Raw genomic sequence first — 18604 nt, 5'->3', positions numbered from 1 at the left:
CGAGTAACTTTTGAACTAATCAATTTTCGATCTAAGTACTCTAATACCTACTTTTTTAAAGAGAATACAAAGATGCATCGATTGGTGCATAAAAAATATACAATTCCACCAAAAAAAATAAGGTGATCTTGAGTTTTTATCGAATAAAAAGTTTTTTATCAATATTTACTATTGCAATTTGTAGTCAACTGAATACTGAGCAACTTTTATTGGAAATATTTTTAAATCAAATTAATTATAACTATCATAATGCATCAGTATCTGAATCAGAATAAGAATCAGTGTTTCCATCTGACGATTAAATATATGATTAATTCTTTATATCTTTGAATTCAGATTTTTTAACCTTCCTATATTTGTTTTTATACAATGGTGCGATTGAATCTGACTGTACAATAATGTATAGCTGTATAGCTTGCGATACAGGTCTGGAGACTCAACGTATTAACCCTTTAATTACGAAAGTCGTATACATATATACGTCTTTTAAATTTTTCTTTCAATAACACATTTACTGTTTAACTAAACTGATTCAGCATAGAATTTAGATGTTTTTTATTTGTATATTTTTCGTTAGTGACTAACATGCGCATATCGCGCCGAAGTCAAAGGGTTAACAACGAGATCGACTATTTTTTCCAGTTCTAGCTAGTTTGAGCAGCTGAATTCGATTCTATTTTAAAATTTATTGTGTTATAAAAGCATAAACAAAACATTACGGAGAAATTTTTGGAAGTATTTTTTAGAAGTCTTTTCAAAGTTGATAAATTTTTATATAAAAAATTAAGACAATTTATTACTATTTTACTAAAACCATTTCAATAGTTTCAAAGGTACTACAGTATTGAACTCAAATTATAAAAGTCAAATTAAATAAAAAAATGGTCAGTCAATAGCATGTATTTAAACAAATGCACTGATTTTTACAGTGAACTTTATGTTGCAATTTTAAGATCAAAATGGTAGATACGTTGAATAAAAATTGTAAGTGCACATTACCAGCTACGTTTCGTTACGTTTCAGGTAGTAAAGTTTGATTTCTTTACTTTTGTCCATTGGTCAATGCATTATGGGCTGTGAGAATTCGCATTTATCCCTGATTGGCAGAAATCTCCATCGGAGGCGTCTCCTAAATTGCAAATTGCGATTGGTTCAGTCCTGTAGGAGTCGGAAGAATTCATGGATTTTCCAAATTGGTATGATGGGTGGGAATGTCTTCTTCAGGGCGAACGGTATGTGACAAACTAATAGCCCCTTGCCTTATCGAGCCAGGCACGTGATGACGATTTCAAACTGGATTTAATAAACGTGTATACCATTCATTTTTTTTTAGTCAAAGTGGAATTCTGTTTCATTGGTATTAATATTTAAGATTTAGAGTAAATGATACACTTGCCGTAAGAATAACATTCTTTTTGTATCTGAGAAATTATTAACGATAAAGTAATGCTTGAAAGTTTCAGGGGTTAAGAACGTGGTCAAGATTTTTGTTGACTACGTCAAGTTTATGTGTATCTCGAACGGTCCGATTTTATCGCCATATTGTTCCGCGAGTCGGATCACACGTTATGGATAAAAGACAGTAACCTAACTTGCTATTTGCCAGAATTATTCATACACTTATCCGGGAAATTATTAGTCCAATAGAACTTTGTCTTGAAATGTTCTTAATAACACGGCAGTAATAAAAATATGTATTTCCATTTAAGAAAACTGTATTGTTGTTAAAATCTCTGTAAATAATAATTAAAAAAGAAATTCAAACATTCTATTAAATTTACTCAATGAAATCGACAAACTTTTATATGAAACATGTTTTTTGCATTTTCAATAGTTTGAGAAATAATAGCATCTATGCGCTTAAACCAGATTTACTGCAGAAAATTTTACTATGCGATTATGATTTACATACTAATGTTACGTTATATTTCAAGGAGAAGTAGTAAAGGCCACACGATGACATTCGTGTGCGGCCACTGTGTGCGCAGTAAGTCACTTGGAAACGCAGCCGCATCGAACTGTTTAGGCGTTAAATCACGCAAACCGGCGACGATATTTTTAGAGCGAAGATAAGGCACGTTCTGACCTACACGTTGCATCGTTTGATATGCAATTCTTCTTCCTATTCTGAATAAATCGTGAAAACGGAACTGAATCGCGAATCTATGAATTTATGACGATATACGTCAGCGTTACCACAATTCGTTTTTTCCATGTGATTATGGGACTCGGCCTGAACTGTTGCGACTCGTACGTCAGATGTTTGGACCGAGCATATTTCAAACAGTCTATTCACAAACCCACTATTAACCCTTTCGTTCCCACTGTAACCATATGACTACATATTTTAAACTTCGAAAATTAGTATCATATATTTCTTTATATACATATGTGAATATATAATAGTTTCTTCTAGACTTGCATAGATGGTATGGCACAAATATGAATGTGCATTTGAAAGCTTAACGGTAAAATAAGACATTATTTGTCCTTGGTCTCTTTCATTTGATGGAATCCAAGTGTTGAGAATTGTTACAAATATAACAGACACTTGCAAGACCAGAATTTTTTTCAAAATTTTCAAAAGGGTATATTGCTCAAAGACAAGAAACATTGGGTTTCATTTTGTACACATAATAATATTATAATGCGAATGATTATACGTAAGTGGAATATGAGTAAAAAAAGTTGCTAAATAATGACGAATGAAAGACGGCATTAGACGGTTTCAAAATGTTAAAATGTTCTTGTGAATCACATGTGTCATATAATATACACAAAAATGAAACGAAATATTTCTTTAGTAATTTTTAAATATTTTGAGAATGAAATAACTAATTATAGTAGGTTACGTACAAACGTAGTTTTCAAAGTATTAATACTACCCTTATCAACAAGTATTCCATCGAACTGACTAAACGTCTGATGCAAATATTTTCAACGTACTAAATGTGAAAAATAAAATCTCTGACAGATTCTGTAGTCATATCTGTCTTTCAGAATTATAAAAATATTTTAATAGTTCCTAATGTTACTTTACTTACACATCTTTTTAAAATAATTTTTATATTTTCGAGAATAGTCAATTATTCCATATCTGGTGATTACAGGAAAGAATTTATTTCTTTTTTCACCTTTCTTCGTCTCATACCAACTCTTTTGTTCCATTTCTTTGACACACGTGTGATAATATTTTCCAATTCAAGAAATGTGTAAATAATTCCTTATAGAATACTTTTTTCCCGGGGTAGTATAAGTATGATTAGCCACCGAGTAATGCGATTTCAATCGAATAGTTTTCATACACTCACCTGTTCAGGTGTCTTGATGTAAACCCCGTGACTGTTGCACCGCTAACAATGCAGTCGATGACTTCACACGTTTATTCACCAGCACTTTGATTTAAATTACTCGAAACCACGGTACAATTTGGAAACGAAATGGTAAGTATGGTGCGCGAGCGACGCAATTTCGTTCACGAGAATATTAATGGCACGCGACTGTCATTGGGGCAGACGAGCAAACACACAATAATGGTGATGAAACTGAAACAGAAAATAACAGAAGAGACTTGAATGAGAAACAGCTCCTGAAGAATGAAGTTAATTAACCCGTCATTTGTCGCTATATAATCATCCTGCTCGGATCGTTAGGAATATTCTGATAACTTTGTAACGTTCACAGAGCCATATTTTTTTTAGTTTTAATTATATACTGATTTTGTTGTTGTTTGAGCAGTAGGCGCCCACTCATCCGATGAGCGTATTTCAGTCTATGAGTAAAATACCTACACACGACAATCCACGTCATGACTTAGCCAGCGACAAATAACGGGGTTAAAGAGAAATTCTTTATTTATTTTATAGATACAGTCTACTCCACAAGAAAGTGTACAGCAGAAATTTTATACGGCTGCTTGCAGCGCCATCTAGCTCGAGGCACGTGGAAGCTTGAAGTATGCTCTTTTGTTTAATGTCTGCTTTGTCACCACGCTAATCGGTAATTTCGTGCGAGTGGTTATTTTATACAACGGGTACTAAGTATCTCAAGCGTTATGAAGCAGTATTTCTTATTGTTCATGCGAAAAGACCAAAAATATCCACCAGACAAGCTGCAAAGGCAATTGGAAGTCGAATACTTTCGTCCAGAAGTAGGTACAACAATCGAAAGAGGTTGAAAACATGGGTGACTTGCCAGAAAGAGGAATAATCTGTGCGCCGTCATCAAACAAAGATGCAGTTATCATTCGCATTTTTCAACGAACTCCTACCCTAATATTGCGCTAAGCTCAAATTCTGCTGCGTTGGAGGGGCATAGACATTGGAATAAACACCACCAGACCGCGTTTGCCTGAATTAAGAATTATTTATCGCTTCACAATCCAAAAACTCCTTCTGTCGGAAAAGCATGTCGTAAAACCATTGGTGTGGGCATAAGAAAATTTCACCAAGGATTTCACCAATGTAATTTTTTCGGACGTAGCTTCCTTTTGGGCGTAGCCGCCCTAGATGGCAGGATCATTCAACGTACAATTAAGCATCCCATCAAAATACCTGTTTGGGGGTGTTTCTTCATGCGTGGTTTTGGCATTCTTTTCCTCTTTACCAGCAATCTGAATGCCGAAAAGACACGAAAAATCTATCAGAAGTGCTTGTTGAAGTCTGCTGAGAAATGCTTTGGCCAACACAGGAGAATCTGGGAACTTCAGGAAGACAACGACCCCAAACATCGCAGCCGTCTTTGTACTGCGTGGAAAACACAAAATGACATCACTACAATAGACTGGCCAGTATCGTCTCCAGATGCAAATCCCATCGAGAATTTGTGGTCCTGCATGAAGTTCAAGTTCAGAGGAACGCCAATCTACACGACCAAGCAGCTCTCAACCAGGATTCGAAAGTTGTGGCACTCCCTACCCTGCGAATACGCAGAAAAACTTGTGGAAAGTATGTCAAGAAGATGCCAGGCAATTAGCGACAATGGAGGCAACTGAACCCACTATTATATAGTTGTACAATACTTCTTCAAGCCTACTTTAAAGAACAACAATTCCTCTTTTTTTCTAGGTTGTGTATTCTAGAAATACTGATGTCTCCTTTCTCGTGGAACAGACTGTATTATATTTACTTTTTATTTTTTAGAGAAATTATTATTATACTTATTTCTATTTCTAAAATTTCAGCAACGTACAAAAACACAATACCAGGCAGCAACATTTTACTGTACCGTTTCATAATAAATATCTGTGCTAACATTGTTAGGTACTAGAAATTTATCATCAAATGGTAGTACATCAATATCAAAAATTTTATGTACATTATAAAATTTCTTGCACAATCTTACGTTTAGAATTTATTACAGAAAAATATTGAGGCCCACCATTCTTCCTGTATGCTGGACAATGAGGTTGTTCATTGCTGCATTAGGTAGCTAGTTTTAGAAAATTGCTTTCAAGGCATCTTAAATTTACAAACTTTATCATAGTTCTAATAGTTGGATAACCAAGATACGTTTAAATATATTGCCTCACCTCTTTTGTCTACCGTTACGTCCGTTAAACGTCTGATTGCATAACACCCAATGTATTGCCCACCTTTATCGAAGGAAAATATATTTGGTTGAGCATAAATAAGATATAAGACGTTCAATACTTAATCCAAGAAAATCGTAGATCATTTACCCAGGTGGTTAATACTCAGAACCATTAATGTTAACGGGGAACAGAAGCTTATCGAATAATGAAAACCTGTTTGTAAACAAAATTGAACACATGTTTCTACTTCGTATGCAAAGATTATGTATGTTCATGTACGTAATGCTTCTCACATAATAATAGAATGAGTAGTATTTGAAAAAAATGCCCGAGATATCTTTCACGAACGAGGAAGATTCCATTGTAGCGTTCTGAAGCCAAAAGGTGGCACGAGTTTGAAGGATATTACCTTCGACAAGAAGGGGACAGGCTGACGCTCTATGCGGCGTGTCATCCGCAAAAGAACTGCCATTTCGTCCTACAGCTTTCTACTTGGAAAAATGATAAAGGCAAATTTAATAAGAAATCATCCCGGGGAAAAGAACGTATTAGACTTTGCCGCGCAGAATGTTCGAGGATAGAAGAGACTGGATAAAAGAAAAGGCTGTGCATCAACGGGGGGTGCCTCCTATGGGTAGTAACAGAATTTCGACAGAATTTGGTAAAGAAGCGAATGTTCCGTATAGCAAAATAAACACCATCAAAGATTACGCTATTCTGCTGACTGAGTACTAACTTTTTCTTATGTACAAGTAATTCTAACAGTCCTTCACCTTTCAGCATTCAAAAGATTTTAGTAGGCGAACCAGAAGCGTATGATCTGTTTCTTGTTAGGTAAATCGAATTAAAATTTCATCTAGTTAGGCGAATAGGATGAAATATGTTTCTAGATAATATACATAGTTTGCATTTAGACACACCGGTAAAACAGCAGCTGTTTCTACTTCGACAAGTATACAGTTCTCAACGAGACGTGTCGAATAGAGGCTGTGTAGAATCATGTCTGAACAGAATCAACATGATCTCTAGTCACGCTTGTAGAACCATGTCTGTTCTTTGACAGGTAAGTAGCATGAAGTTCTATTCAAACAAATAGCATAGAACCTGTTTCTAATTGGACCTCTTGGAATCTGTTCTGTTTCTAGTCCGCTGACTACATTCAGATCTATCCCTAGTCAGACAAGTAGAATGGTGTATTGCTGATCAGGCAAGTGGAACAGAAGCTATTCCCAGTTCGATAATTAATATTATCTAGTTACATTTGTAGAATTATACCTGTTCCTTGACTGACACGAAAATCAGGAACTGGTGAAGAAAATGTAGTTGGAGGAAATTTTCATTCAAATAATTTGTAATAAATCATAAAATTTATTTCAATATCGTAGAAACAATGCATTTAGAAACATTTATTTGCAAAAAGGTAATTGTTTTTTTATTTAGAATGAAGTACAAAAAAAAACGACGTTTTTTATTTTCTCTTACTTGCTGTATTTTTAGCAATCGTTGTCAAATGACGACATTATTTTTTGTAAATGTTACTGTGAAACTGTACTAAAAATAGATGCAGAATATTTAACAGTAAACATTAAGTATTACTGCCAACTAATAATTAACAAATAATAGTTGAAGGTACGTTGATAAATAAAAAATCTAATCAATCTTCATAATAACTAATCTAAATAACAAATTGTGTATTAAGTAAATTATTTGCATTGATTTAAGTAACAAACACTATTCCTTCCTTTTATTTCAATTTACAAATCAGAAATAAGAAATTAGTTAAATAATGAATAAATTAAATAACCCTAGAGTTTTGCAAACAAATAAAAACTCATCAGTTTCTTATTAGACGAGTTAGAAGAATAAGATTTAGCCTTAGTCAGATAAGTGAAGTAGAATTTCTTCCAATTCACATAAGTAGAATTGGTCTATATCTAGCCAGACAAGTTGAATGGGCTCGGTACCACGTAAATCATTGGAATGTGGCCCACCATATTAAGATAATGAAAGTAAAACCTGCCACTATGCAAATCAATACCTAGATATAAACAAACACATTGAATCAAGCATAATTAGAAACTAAGCAAGGCCTATACAAACACCCATTATAATGCATATCAAAACCTCCCTATATTAACTTCTTCATCAAACCCCCAAAACAATGGCTTTATTTCTCAGTCATTAACACTGCATTCTTCCCGAAGAAAATCGTTTTCCGTCGCACGGGTGCAGTAATCCGAACAGGAACACTTGAAAAGTGTGAACACGCGAAAAAAAAAGAGGATCGAGAAGGGACTAATTAAATTTCCGCATTGTTACGAGCCGGTTCCTATCCGGCGACTCGTTCGAGTTTTAATCTGGCGAGATAATATCTTAGGCTACGCTAGGTCTTATCCTCGACTGTAACGAGTGGATCGCGAATAAGGGTGATAGAGGGATGGCAGGGGTTGAGCATAAGCCGTCTGCCTGCCGGCTAATCAATGATTCAACTCGCCAATTACGGAGGCGCCTCGAAAAATATCCTCCTTCCAGACCTCCCCCGCCCTCCTACCCCGCCGATTCCTACACTCCTGCTATGTCTGAAATATTCAGGAGAGCCACACCTCGCTTCAATTCTATCCTTTCGCCTTCGCTGTTCCGTTCGTTCCACACCAGTGCCCCGCTACCGAGAACCCCTCGACTTCTTTTAAATATCTCGCCCCGGGAGCTTTTCTCGCTTTCATACGTACGTGCGTGCATACGTATGAAAGAGCGTGCGCGAGATTTAAATGGCTGGGAAAGCTGTCCGAACGTTAGGCGGACCAGTTCCGGGAATGCTTGGAACGGGTGTGAATGTGTAAGGGTTTTTGAAAGAGAAGAGTGATGTCTCGGACCTGAGCCACGTGTGAGACTGATTGAAGTAGGCCTTGATTGAATTGGGTCTTCACCCGAGGCTGAGTTACGCCGAACTCTAAAAGAAGAGGAGCGATGTTTCAGGCTTGAGTTATGTATGTCTGAGCATCGTGTTCGATTATTTCTTGAGGGGTCATTCTACTTTGACGGCTGAAAAAGTTAAGTTATCCTTGAGGATTTTTTTTTCTGGGAATACAACATCAAAGGAAATGTATCTTGTGATTTCTCAGCTCAGAACTCAACTGATCTGAAACAAAGAATTCAAGAAGATTCTTAATTAGCATGAGTGTCGGTATCGCAGGAACTACAATCACATTTATATATGTAATTTGTCATACTTATTACATAACAACATCGCCGAAAAAAGTGCTTTTCTTTCACTTTTTATTGTACCCGTGCCATTGCGTTATTTTTGAAGATAAATTATTTATTGTGGTTCCTGCGATAGCAACACTCATACTGATTAAGAATATTGTTGAATTTTTTATTTCAGACGAGTCTGAGCTGAGAAATGCCTCTTTTGACATGTCACTTTCATGCTAAGAAAACACTTAAAATATGACAAAATTATTTTTACAATTTTTTTTGTATTATTTATAAGTATGTAGTTCAATAAATACTACCAAGATGCATTTGATTACATGCTGTATTTACGAAGAAAAAATCCCTAAAGATAGCTTAACTATTTCGGCCGTCAAAGTAGAATAACGCCTAAAGTGAATGAAATTTTTATCAGGTCTGAGTTAGGTTTGCTCTTGGAAATTGAAGAACGATGTTTTCGATCAGAGTCACGTTTGAACTCGGTTGAACTACGTTAACGTTACAGCTGAATTGGGTCTATATTTAGAGAAATGTGTCTGTATGAAACCATCACTCAGTGCTGCATCTGAGAGTACAAACATTATAAGAGGCAAAGAAATGCTTATTGCTGATGCATGAAACAGCTTTCCCAGAGTAAGGTGTAAATGACGTGTAGCAGCTGACGTGAAACACTTGATAATGGATTATGGATGATTGGGATTTGCAGAATTCAGACGCTGTTGCGAGGTCAGACGGAGCGCGACATTTTATTCTCCCTTTTGTTTTCTGCACTCACGACGCGATTCAGCCACGAAAATATTATGTTACACCTCCAAGGAGAAATCGGGGGTAAGTTTCTGCTTTCTCGAGCTGCTACACCGGGGAAACATAAGGGGCAGAAGAAAGTGGAGGGGCTTGATCGTGGCGTTCAAACGAGTTGCCGAGAAGTTTTGTCGAAGAATGGAAACTCATCCTCTCTTACTCGTCCCACCTTTCCCCGTTCACCCCCGAAACCCTCGACCTCCGACCAAACCACCCTTGCTTCGCGGCGCAACGGTCGGCCAACCCCTATCGACTTGAAGTGCCGCGAAATAAAACTTGTTTCCGACAGTGTGGGAATTTCATTTGCGTCCGCGACGTGCGTGTCCCCGCAAAACGCGCCAAGGGCACGTCCGAATTACGATTCGATCGGTTCGATCCGTTTGTTTCTGTTCGCAACGACGCACAGTGGGGTATTTGACAAAATGAATAAAACTTTGTCCCTATGTTCCCAAGAATGAATAAAAGTAAACTGCTATGTTGTTTTTTCGTAAACAGCAGTATTTAGCAACAAATTGAGGCTTGAAAGTCAACTTGTAATCGAAGAAAATGCCAAGAGATCTACATTAAGAAAGTGATGTATTACAAGTGTAGTGTGAAAGAAGTGCAATAACAATATATGTAGGATATAGAGGAAGGTATGTAGAGTAATTTGGCACCTTGTTTCCTTCACCTTTTTGTGTGGTTTTGATAAAATAACAATTTCAAAACAGTGTTCTTTTTTTCGAAAAATCAAGTACACAACATTGAATTACTTATTTCCACCCCAAAGCACTCCTTTACTTTTTTTCTTTTTAATCCTTGGACATTGCTTTGTATATTTCTTTAAAAATTAGGTGCTAACAGGTGCTAAAACTACAGTTCTGGTCAAAAGTATCGCCTCACTTGTGCACTAGTGAAAAATTATTGAGATTCAATGTTACATAACTTTCTGAATATTCGTCAGAATTGGTTTAAATGAAAAGTAAATTAAAGCTTGAACCGTCTACTTTCTGACTGAACATTTCATTCGATTTTATTTAATTTGGTGCCCAAGAGGTAAAATCTTCCCTGATAAAGAGGGCCTTTAAATTGTAAAATTTTGTTCATATTTGAGAACGGATGTTCTTCATAGACAATAGTGTTCGGAATTTTGTATGCACTTCAGAAATAATGATTATTTGCCTTCCAAACAAGCGAAACTGCATCCAAAACGGATGGTTTTTAACGAAGTTGTGGCCATTTACAGAAACGCCAACTTCTTTATGTATCGCTAAATCAACGCTAATAACTTAATTTTGATGTAAGTACCTCAATGTGGCGTTCCGTAAGGTGCTAAGAAACTCTTCGAAGGAATTGTTTAGAGTTTAGATTATAGACATCTGACTGCTACGTACTGTTATAAGTGTGTCGCTAAGAAATGTTATCTAAAATTCGCTACCTTTTAATTTTGATGTAAGTACCTCAATGTGGCGTTCCGTAAGGTGCTAAGAAACTCTTCGAAGGAACTGTTTTGAGTTTAGATTATAGACATCTGACTGCTATGTACTGTTATAAGTGTGTCGCTAAGAAATGTTATCTAGAATTCGCTACCCATTGCTTGTATCGGAAAACGTTTTAAATGAATTGAATTGCATTTGAACGGACTCATCAGAAGGATACATCTTAATTATTTTATATCTTATATTTTCTATGGTATTAAAATGACTTTGAGTTTTTTAGGGTTCATGAAATTTTTCTCTAGATTTATAAGAATAGGTCGGTTAATTCGTCTTTTTGTTGGCTAAACGCGGCATAAATTTGCCCCATCTATCCTAATTCTTTTGTAGCGTAATACTTTCACTGCACTGTCCTTCAATACCTCTACTATCTTCTTAACTAAGATATTAAACGAACATTAAATTGAAAGTGTATTTTAAATAACATTTTGCACACTACTGTTTTGTACGAGAGGTGAAGTATAACGTCTACATACTTTTTTTTTGTGGTAAATATATCCAGAAAGGCTCAGAACACAACAAAATCACATTGTTCACTCAATTATTTTACTTAAATTGTAGGAATGATGTAGATTATAACCCACCGTTACGTACATTCTCTGAAATGTAGCAACTGGGCCATCTCTACCGGTGGGGCATCTCACCCGAATGAACCCTAACTAGTATACGTACATATACATCACATTTGTTGCATTTATTAAAGTTTAAGTATGGTACCAATTCCTATTCAATTGTTGAAAATCGCATAATATCATCATCCCCAATCACACCATCCTCCAACGAGCTCTGTGATATTAATTTATCAAGCAGCAGTGTCAAATCACGAGCTTATCACGAACAAGCCGCAACAGGGATTGTTGCTTTGTATGCGAAGGAGCTCGGTTAGAACGGAAGAGAGTCCATAGATAATGCTTACCCTTACCAATTATCGATTGTATCCATACAGGTCCTAATTTGTTAGTCGACGATCGTGTGTTAGGGTATAACAAACTTGATCGACCTCACGAAATATTGCACAGACAAGAGCTGTCTAGTTACTTGGGCTCGCTCAAACAAAACTGTCTTACTGGATTATAGAGAATGAGCCCGGATGAGCAACACAAAAGAACAGGAGATTATTCTACACGCAAAAACAAGTCGAAAATATACAGTGGAATTTTCTGGAATGATGCTTCATTTCCAAGAAAATCGAATTTGAAAATTCGTCTGAAACGCATGTGTTGGTGATAACAAGAAGTTTCATTCAATAGAATTTCATAGAAGTCATATTCAATTGCACACGTATTCAGTAGATTGACAAATTCGATTATCTTTTCATTTTCACATATAGCATAACTGTTTGTCCGGTTGTGCCTCCCCTACTCGCCCACCCTGTGTAATAACTACTGTTCCCAAACTCTCGATTCAGACTGATAACTAATGAAAAAATACCTAAATACGAGTGGTGTTTCCAAAATTCTGAGTATTGTTATAAATTATTTGTTTTATTAACTGTTTATTTTATTATTTTTCCACCACAATTTCCGTTTAACTGTATACACTTGTCCCAGCGCGAAACTAGTTTTTTAGACCATCTGAAAATCTTTTTCAATGTCTCTTCATTATGTCATTTAAATCTTGAAATCGTCCACCACGTAGAGGTTTTTTTAATTTTGACAACAGTTCATAATTGCTGAGTGTCTGATCAGGAGAATAAGGTGAATGTGGAAGTAATTCCCAGCGCAATTCGTTTGAAACTAATTTTTTTTAAAATAATAGCTCTTTATGAACTTACAACTTTTTCCACAGTTGCAAAATTAACACTTAACAGCACATCTGTGTTTGCCCGGCAGCTAAATATTCTGATTGGCATTAACTAACATCGTTAGGAAAACCTGTCAGGATTTCTCTGAATCATTCGTCATTACTCCTGCATTATTCTGCCAGATCGCAATTCCCAGTACTTTGGAAACACTCCACGTATGTGAACACTGGTCCGTCCGTCCATTTTGTCCTAATGGCACCTTCCTTGGTGCGGCTATACGAGATCTGTCAGAAAAGGTACGGGACTAACAGCGTAGAAATTTGTATTGTCAAGTTATCCACAAATCAACATTTATTCCCTACAAGATAGTTACAATGGGAAACCATAAACCGCTGAAAACGTTGCTCCCACTTTTTAAACTAGTGCTGGAAGCCTTCAATTGCTGTCAGTTGGTTTGTCACAACTTATTTGATGTGAAATTTTGATTCCAAGTTAATGAGATAAATAGCAAATACCTAACCACTGATAAGTAGAATATTCTGTGCTTCATTAATAACTGTATTAAAGATAAAATAGAGATATTAATAAATAAATGAATTTTTGAATGTAATGCATACAATTCGTAGACTTCCTGTAACATCTGTCTTATTCACACTTCATGGTCTTTAATTATTTTCGGTTTATTCCAGAGCAGGTCCAGAGTAAATTCGAGGGAATTCTCGTGAAACAAGAGAGTGTTTTATTTTGATCACACGTACTGTAATCAGTATGTACAGTTAATTCACGTTTCCCGAAATAGAAAGTTTATCGAGAATATGTCTCGAATTGACGACCGCGTAGAGCCGCGCGGGTAGGGGTTCGCAACGTAGGCGTAGGAGAGTACGGGAGGCTCATAATAGTGGAGACTAAATATCTCAGTCGTCAAGTGTCAAATTAATGGGCTGCTTCTGTCAAATTGTGTAGTGTGATACTGATAGCGTAGTATTATTAGATGAATTATTCAAAGGTCCTGCTAATTACCAGATACCAACTAAACTGTCGGTGGAATGTGGAAACGATGCAGGTTGTCTCTGGAGTATTCGTGATTGCTGCTGGCTCGTGTCGATCTTCGATATACGAAGAAACTGTCATTGACGAAGCTATCGATTGACGAAAGACCTCGATTGAGCCTAAAATGGATTTCTGATTAAGCTAGCTTAACCATTTTTCGTTACTTTAAACTTCATTGTACAAAAGTTGTAGATACAAATATATTTAATTGTTTGATATATTGTACTTTATACGAAATTTTAACTAAAGACATACGGCACAATTGCATATTCAAGAAATCTGAAAAAATGTGATAATGGCAGAATCTAATAAAACATGCACAGAAAACATGTATCTTGTATGATAGGTAGTTAGGTATCGGTAGGACGGATTTGTTGTACACCTTCTTCTTATTAGATCTTTTAATAGTATATGTTTACAACACAAGAAACTTCATTGCGAAATTTGTAATAGTGATGCGACGATTGTTAGCAATTGTTTGTATATCATCTACATCTACTACTTTTGGTCGGTGAGAATATGGTGCATTTTCCTCTAATCAATGAAATTTCATTGAAATTTAATGTAAAGTGTTACTACAAAAATTCATCACTTTATATACAGCAATCCAATAATTTCCTTTGTATGATATACTAATACAAGAAATCCCCTTTGTCTATCCTTCGATAAAAGAACTGATTAGAATTCTTTTATTGGCAGATATTCTATTTTCATAAAGTCGAAAATAGGGAATTTCTAGTAAGAAGCTAAAAAACATTTTAACCTGCAACTTTGGCCATACATTTATATATGCTTAGGAAAGATTTGGGAATTTTCATGTTAAAAGGAATTCAATATTAAAAAAGTTTCACTTGAAATACGATCCACGAGTTTTTTCATTGCTACCATGATAACAGCTCTGTGATGGTTTAAAATGAAAAATTCAAAATTACTTGTAATCCATAGACTTTCCCTCATACTCATATTTCATACCGTAATTATTCATAATGAAATAGCGACGCAACAAAGAGAATGCAGAAATATCGATTTTCTCTCAAATTTTTATTTATAATTGAACAAAAATGTTAAGAGTTTAAGAAAGGATACGGATTTTACTAAGGTTATTAGTATATAAGAAAATAACGTCTAAGGAAATCCATACTCTTCGTTAATTAAGACGGGAAATGCTGACGCAATTAATCTTTAAATTTATATCTAAGCGTCAGTGTGTTTCGAGTGGAATTGAAGGCGAATGGGTAGGCAGTAATTTAGTCTTTGAAGGATTTATGATAAGGACTTAGGCTATACGCAGTCCTAGAAGATAGGACGTGAGACTAATAAAAGACTAAATAGCCTAATCCTGAGAAAAAGAGATTAAAGTAGCACCGATGTCACGCGATGGTTGATGAACACTGTGGACCTACCAGCTATGGGCAATCTATTTCTTTATTTGGAATAGATGAGAGGAAGTCACATATGACGAGCAGCCAAACGTAACATTGTATTAAGTACAAGAACATTATTTCTGGATGAGGTATGAAGGAACAAAGTTCTTGGCAAATATGAATGCCCCAATTTAAAAATTCTGAGACCCAAAGATCAAAATGTTTTTTAGTTTCTTATACAAAAAGACCACCTGTTGTTGGCTTTAAAAAAACGTATGTACACGCAATGAAGAATTTCATTCAATTACATATAGGTATAAAAAGAAACTTCATTAAACTTAATTAAATTGCTTATTTTACTATGCTCTTCTAATTTATAGTGACCCGAAAACCGGGTACCTAGGTAATTGTACTATTATTTTAAAGACGGTTTTAAATTTTCCCATATCTTTGCAACGACATATCGTTACCGTTTGCATTAGTTCATCTACATACGCTGATAGCGATACACTAGTAGGTACTAGAGCGTTATAATGTTTTCTGTGTTTTAAATGCTCCCATTTAATTTTCGATCATTTTAAAACTTCACAACCACTAACAGTATTAGATAAATACTTTTTTGTATAAATTATGCTAGTTTTCGCGTCTTAAAGGATAAATAAAATATAATAAGGTGGTTTGGAGTCCGAAGAATTGGATGAATTCCGTAGGCTCCGATGCTAGGGGAGCATATCAAGTACGGTAAACTATTTAAATTTGCTATCTTTCCCTTTCCTAAAAACACAGATACAAGCCATTGTTTGGTGACGAGATTTTCTTAATAAACCACAACTTAAATTTCTTTCTCATTTTATTAACGTCAATATTATGAAACTTTATTGTCTGTGTCCCGGTATTATCCCAGTTTCCCCTACAGGCACATATGCGGTTCAGTCATAAGCTTCCTTCCTGTTTACTAGTATTTTCAATTTTTGTAGCTTTTCGGCTGACACTTAATAAATTTGCTCTTAAAATGTTAAACGCACGAATGGGATAAAAATGATTTTTTTTGTGTCCAGAGAAAGCTTTCCTTTGCACGAACGTACCGTAACGCCGTAAGTATTTCGTGAATAAACGCTGCTCATCGTGAATGCAATTTTCTATTTTATTTTTCTGCATGAAGTTCACAGACGGGATATTTATAATTTGAAAGAAATATCGGGACACCCGTCACGGAACGTAGCGTCTTCGTGAAAGGATTATTTACAAAGCGAAGACTTTCCTTCCAGTAGAGAAACTCAGCGAGCTAGGAAATACGTCGACGTCTGACATTTACCGATTCACAGAATTAGTTTCAACCGTTAGTGCGTTAAAGGCTTGAACCTGGTATTGCCGACAGCCACGAAACTCGACTTAAACGCGCTAATTAGCCTGGCGAAACCGTTGAAATGTGGACGACTAATTGGCACACGATCGATGCAACAATGACAAAACACTCAGTCATTCTTGAGAACTGGTGCGCGATACGTTGATACCCTCGCTCGCTTTTCTATAATCTGTGACTTGCGTGTCTCCTCAACCACCGGCGATACTAGGTCACATTTCATCCCTCCTCGTGTTTCGTACGAAACATTGAACGTAAGAAATGGTTTTGCCGATAGGAAAACCAGTAGAGTGAAACAGTCATGTTTATTGAGGTTAACTATTAATATGAAAATAAATATTATTCTATATGAAAAATTGATAGAAATTGGAGGATGCGTTTAATCATCTTCTCAGATTGAAAACAACATTCTGACAACTACTGTTATCATTTTGCTTCGTTTAGAAATTTAAAAATATTTTAATGTCCTCTGATAGTAATTCCTTGGTCTTTTATAAGTAGATTGCTGATTATAAATACACGCATTCATAGCATGTACGACTATGTGAACTATAATAAATACAATAGTAAAGCTAACATCTGATCTAATATATTTTATGTCTTATTCTTGTCATAATAAAACCCTTGAGAAATGAAGGAAAATTCTGACTTCACATCTGCCTTTACATATCACTTCGAAAAATGTTATTTTGCATATCTGTATCAGGTTGCAGTAAACATTATACACAATATATTGCTCTCTTAAGATTTTCATGAAATATCAACATTTGCGGGGCTCGTAACAAAAACAACCCTTACCAAATTTTTGTTTCCTTTTTCCAAAAGAGTGACAGGATACTCTGGTATTTGTAAGAATCTTAAGAATCGATCAACTTTCTTTTCAGAATAGATCAGAACCGTGAGTCTAACATCTGACTACTAGAATCTGTTATCACAAAAGTCGAAATATTTGTCAAGGGTCGTTTCATCGAAAGCGATCAATACATACAAACAGTAGCTGATTGAATTGGCATTCCGTATATGTAGTGCCCTAATGGATGCTCCTTACGGACCTCGACTAATTGCTACGTTTCTAACTGTTGGTTTTATTATATTAATGAATGATACATACAAAAGTCATCTATTATATTTCTTCCTTCAATGATGGAGAGGATTCAGCTGTATTGCTTACGATACATCGTTTCGTTACGAGCGAGACCGATTGTCTCTAAGAAAGAGTGATGCAATTGTTTTGTTCACGTTGCGTTCTTTGATTCTACAAGTTTCCTTTAGTATAAAAAGACGCGCCTTCCGAGTGTTTTGAAATAAATTAAATCATAAAAAAACTATGGCTTGAACTGATTTATTTCATAGCCTATTTCCTACCTTAGCATTAGAAGAGAAGATTTCATTTTTGTTTTTGGCTAAATAAATTTCTGTATTCTGTTTAACCCTTCCGGTTTCATTGTTACAATATGGCAACATATTTTACACTACGAAATAAAATACGAGTACCATGTATTTTTTCGTATCTGTGAGTATAAATAGTTTCTTCTAGTCTTGTGTGGATGATGTGGGACAAATGTGAATGTGCATTTAAAAGTTTATCGGTAAAATAAGACATTATTTTTCATCTGTCTCCTTCATTTGATGGAATTCAGGTGTTGAGCATGGTTACAAGTACAATAGAAACATACAAAACTTTAATTTCTCTCGGGTATTTCAAGAGAGTTTATTAATCAATGGTAAGAGAATTAGGTTTTATTACGTATAGTGACATTATAATGGGAATTACTATATGTATATAAAGGGTGTCACAAAAGTGTTGTAGGTCCCTGAAATGAGTTACTCGAGAGGTGATTTGAATCAAGTTTTTGCTTAACAAAAATGTTATCCGAGGCTTTGTTAACGAGATATTAACAAAAAACCCCGATCAATCAAAGCTCGGCTAGCAGACTCGCACATATAACATTTTTACTAAGGAAAAACTTGTTTCAAATCACCTCACGAGTAACTCATTTCAGGGACCTGCAACACTTTAGTTACACCCTGTATATAATTGTAATAAAAGTGAAAAAGTTA

The sequence above is a fragment of the Dufourea novaeangliae genome, unplaced genomic scaffold (assembly GCF_001272555.1).
Source record: "Dufourea novaeangliae isolate 0120121106 unplaced genomic scaffold, ASM127255v1 scaffold53, whole genome shotgun sequence".
In the NCBI taxonomy this organism is placed as follows: domain Eukaryota; kingdom Metazoa; phylum Arthropoda; class Insecta; order Hymenoptera; family Halictidae; genus Dufourea; species Dufourea novaeangliae.
This window is presented reverse-complemented; position numbering follows the sequence as displayed.